Raw genomic sequence first — 5,071 nt, 5'->3', positions numbered from 1 at the left:
TCTGATGATGGAGGCAGTGACGACCCCTGAAACATCGAAAAACTTCTACTAGATTACACAGCATAACAATCCAGAAGACAGCCATCTTCAAGGTTATGTCTTTTTCACATAGTTTTATGTATGTTACAGATTAGACATTTTAGACTACCATTCCCAATATGATGTACTTACTGTGCTTTTTAGTCTATGGAGTACCTGTATAGTTAACACAAATATTAAAATAAAATGTGAAGTACTTAGTTTGATTGTTAAGATTTATTAACAGCAGGATTATGAGAATGTTTACAACCTTTAATACAAAAGAGAAAACATGTTTATATGCAGATTAACAATACCAAAGCACATATTTACTGATTAAGATATTTATTAAGTGTATTAAGATTTATTAAATCAATCTCTACAAATCTTCTGTTCATTAAGAGAAACTAAATTATGACTGAAAGCAAATTCAGTCAAGCAGCTAATAAAAAGAAATGACACATCTTATTTAACAGGTACACATTAAAAATGTATCCTGGTGCTCTGAAGTTTGAGGTGGGCTCTTCAGAAACCACCTCGGAGGCGAAGAACCAAGTGCAGGGTTGATCCTTTCTGGATGTTGTAATCTGATAAGGTGCGGCCATCCTCGCAATTGCTTGCCAGCAAAGAGAAGTCGCTGCTGGTCAGGGGGGATACCTTCCTTGTCCTGTAGCTTTTTCTTTAGATTCTCAATGGTATCAGCTGGCTCTACCTCCAGAGTGATGGTCTTCCCTGTCAATGTCTTCACGAAAATCTGCATGCCACCACGCAGACGCAGTACCAAGTGGAGGGTGGATTCTTTCTGGATGTTGTAATCTGATAAGGTGCGGCCATCCTCCAATTGCTTGCCAGCAAATATAAGTCGCTGCTGGTCAGGGGGGATACCGTCTTTGTCCTGCAGCTTTTTCTTTAGATTCTCAATGGTATCAGCTGGCTCTACCTCCAGAGTGATGGTCTTCCCTGTCAGGGTCTTCACGAAAATCTGCATGCCACCACGCAGACGCAATACCAAGTGGAGGGTGGATTCTTTCTGGATGTTGTAATCTGATAAGGTGCGGCCATCTTCCAATTGCTTGCCAGCAAAGATAAGTCGCTGCTGCTCAGGGGGGATACCTTCCTTGTCCTGCAGCTTTTTCTTTAGATTCTCAATGGTATCAGCTGGCTCTACCTCCAGAGTGATGGTCTTCCCTGTCAGGGTCTTCACAAAAATCTGCATACCACCACGCAGACGCAATACCAAGTGGAGGGTGGATTCTTTCTGGATGTTGTAATCTGATAAGGTGCGGCCATCTTCCAATTGCTTGCCAGCAAAGATAAGTCGCTGCTGGTCAGGGGGGATACCTTCCTTGTCCTGCAGCTTTTTCTTTAGATTCTCAATGGTATCAGCTGGCTCTACCTCCAGAGTGATGGTCTTCCCTGTCAGGGTCTTCACGAAAATCTGCATTCCACCACGCAGACGCAGTACCAAGTGGAGAGTGGATTCTATATACAAAACAAAACATGTCACTCTAATCCATATGTGATATTCTATCAGTATAACAGAGATTATAAATGCTTTCACAAAGATACTTCAACAAAAAAGCTATCATACAAGTGGAAGACCTCCCAATCATTAAATAATTCAGAAAGATGTGAAGCAGATCATTTGGGCTCATTATTACGAAATTTTCTTCATGATGTCTACCTGCCTTTTAGGTCCAAATATCTTTCTCAAGTCTTTCTCAAAGACCCTTAATCTATGATCCGCCCTCAAAGTGAAAACCGAATTTCACAGCCATACAGTACAACTGGCAGAATATTTCTTTTGTTTTAATCTTTAGTTTTTATATTTGAGATGGGAGAAAATTCGATTTTGGCTAAATGATAGCAAGTATTCTGTGAATTTAATCTGTTCTTAATTTTGTCATAAATGTCATTCTGTTTTGTGTCGCCCTTAAGTACGAAACATTTTTCCTTTCTGTGGATCAACCTCCACGAAATCCAACAATTGTCCTGACTGCTAGTGCACAAATGAGTGAATGTGCATGCAGGAATTTTAACACCAACTCTCCGAAGAAAGGCAAAGAACAAATGAGTAAATGGGAATGTGAAAACAATATCATCTGTGCAGTGAACTTAACAATGCCCCTCAACTCTTACCACCTTTTTTCACCAGCACAGTAGTTGATTTTTACAGAAATTTCAAGTTCCTAGGGTCTGTAACTTATAAGTGGTGGAAACTTATGTAATGCAGACAAATTTCTTATATAGTAACCCTCTTTCACCTTTCTGTATATTGTAGTCAGAGAGTGTACGACCATCTTCCAACTGCTTTCCTGCAAAAATTAAACGTTGTTGATCAGGAGGAATTCCGTCCTTGTCCTGAAGTTTCCGTTTCACGTTTTCAATGGTGTCAGACGGTTCAACTTCAAGGGTAATGGTTTTTCCAGTGAGAGTCTTCACAAAGATTTGCATCCTGTCAATACAAAATTCACTAATTGTACAACTTCTCCAAAGGTATAAAAACAGATATGTAAGTACAGTAATCCCTTGTCCAGAAACCTCAAGAATGGATCATTATATAAATCTATTAAGGATAAATTAAACATACACTTGTAAATCTCCCATTGATACCAAGATATTTAAATTTTTAGAGGTATAAAGAAGTTGACAGTGAAACCACAGTTCCGGAGAATTTGACGCAAATACGTCTGTGTTTCTAAATTACTAGAGCAACGCGCACCTTTCGGAGCGCTTTCTCTAGTGTTTGAAAAGCAACCAAATATAAAATATTGAGTAAGAAACTAAACTAACCCCCCCCCCGAATGGGGGTTAAAACACTTGACTTCGGGGGAATGTAATGTAATGTTATCTTCAATGTCATCCATCTTGTTACGAAAGCGGATTGTTGACGGCAATAATGTAACACAACAATACCTAGTAAACAGATGACACAATGCAAGCTGGCCATTGTTGTTGGTCTACATTTACACATTGTTGATATGGATCTTACAAGTTTTCCTTTCACTTTTTTGCCGAATGATCCTTCCGTATCGACGTATTTACGTCAAAAGTAAAGCCTTACCTACAATGTTTGGAAATTACACACCTACTAAGACCATAATCATGAACTTAACGTGTTAGCAACATAAGCAAGAATGAGGCAAAGGATGATGTGAAAAACAGATGTAGGAATGTCAAAGAGATTAGGAGAGAACACAAGTGCATTTTCACATGTACAGTTCTATAACATGTTTGCAAGGCTACGTAAATTCAAATTTTCTACTTACAGGAAATGACCTTATGCACTTATTTTTGAATGTATATGAAAATTTTTGTTGGACCCTTAAGTTACAGCATTTTGTAGAAACATTTACTGAATTTGTCAAGGTGTTAGATTATAGCACAGCAGCAAGAACTGTAATTTGGGAAAGAAAGAGGCCCATGGTGAAAGAATCATACCAGTATAATCAATGTAGAACACGACATGAGGGATGAAACTCCGTCTTTAGGAAGAAAGTATAGGAATTTTTAGGTTATGTTACTAGTTTTGCATAATAATGATAACAATAATAATATTATTAATAAAGAATATCCCTTACCTCAAACTTTGTTCAATTGTAAGTTACCACAGCACAAAATTATCTAGTGTACGACGCACTTCTTCTACAAGTGATTCACAGCTCAGCTCTTTCCGCAATAATGATAATAAGCCAACCAACCAACCAACCAAAGAAGCTAACTGAGGGCAGAGGCCTGCGCAAGCGCAAGCATCGTCCCTACCTAGGTGAAACCATTCCTGCGCACAAGACGCATTGCTGGAAATGGTAAACGGTCGTAATATAAGAACGGAAATTTTGCTAACGCTAACGGGGTTTCGTCGTGGCGGGAGCCTCGACCATTCAAACAGGGATTTGTTGCTGCTGATGGGAGGTTATCCTGTCAGGCAAGTTGTCGAAGGAATTTGGTTGGTTGGGTCTCTGGGGTATGAACCCAGAGAGGGAGGGGCCGTTTCGGCTGAAGGCCTCTGCGGCATGGGGGGAAGATCACTTCAGCTGATGGCCTCCATGATCGGGGGGAAGGGTGGCGGGCCGTGCCCCTATTAAGTTATACCCTGGCATTCGCCTTACAACTGAGGAAAGCACGGAAAACCTCAGTCAGGGTAGCCGAGTAGTCTAACCACTCGTTGTGCTGACTTGGCCGTCTTTTGGGGATGGCTTCGGCTGGCCTGCTGAACATCAGTCGCCCTCGGTTGCCCTTGGGTGAACTCTGGCAGCCCTCATTCGGCACGAGTGTCTTCCGAGTTGCCGAACTAAGGGGTTCCCCACACCAGCTAACCTCGAGTCAAACCTCTCAGTTAGTGCTCTGATGTGGTCGGCAAAGAAAGGGACCCCCAGATCCTCATGTATTTGCCTGTTACTAACGTACCAGGGCGCGTTAGTAACAATTCGAAGACACTTGGATTGCAGAACTTGCAGCTTCTGGACGTGGCTGTGGGCAGCTGACCTCCAGATCGGGCATGCGTAATCCATTATGGGACGGATGAGCTGCTTATAGAGTAGTACACCGTTCCTGATTGACAGGCCACTTCTCCTATTGATAAGCGGGCCTAGCACACCTAATCGTTGCGCTGCCTTCTTTCCCACTTGGTTGACGTGCGCCGACCAAGTAAGCCCGGCGTCAAGGGTGACCCCCAGATACTGCGCTGTTTTGACCCATTGGATCGGCTGTCCGAGGAACTGCACTGCTCGGGGCTGTTGGATGTGTCTTCTCGCGGAAATGAAGAGAACCGCGGTGCTCTTCGAGACGTTGATAGCAATCCTCCAGGCCCTGAGCCAGAGCTCAAGTCTACTGAGGTAGGTCTCCAGATACCTGACGAGAAGCGTTGGGCTACGGGACGTGACTACTAGAGCCGTGTCGTCCGCGTATTGTGCTAACTCGACGTGGCGGGACGGTGTGGGTATGTCGTTGACATACAGACTGAAGAGCACAGGGGAGAGAATTCCGCCCTGCACAACTCCAGCCCGCATGGTACGACGTGTGGACGTGGCCGACTGGAAGGATGTCTGGAATG

General features: G+C 42.8%; 1 pseudogene across 1 annotated transcript; it reads right to left on the bottom strand.

The window, feature by feature from the left end:
- Positions 1–236: 236 nt before the first annotated feature.
- LOC147872287 (polyubiquitin-C-like) lies at positions 237–3,702 on the bottom strand (annotated as a pseudogene). The gene is made up of 3 exons (XR_015537671.1): positions 3,600–3,702; positions 2,283–2,473; positions 237–1,500 (listed from the first exon to the last, which is right to left on the bottom strand). The product of XR_015537671.1 is annotated as a polyubiquitin-C-like (transcript).
- Between the last annotated feature and the right edge of the window lie 1,369 nt (positions 3,703–5,071).

This window comes from Zootermopsis nevadensis, unplaced genomic scaffold (assembly GCF_977971745.1).
Source record: "Zootermopsis nevadensis isolate Lab colony 2312 unplaced genomic scaffold, Znev_1.0 Znev_ptg000029l, whole genome shotgun sequence".
Classification (NCBI taxonomy): Eukaryota; Metazoa; Arthropoda; class Insecta; order Blattodea; family Termopsidae; genus Zootermopsis; species Zootermopsis nevadensis.
The sequence above is the reverse complement of the archived record's forward strand: the minus strand, read 5'-3'. Positions and strand labels throughout refer to the sequence as shown.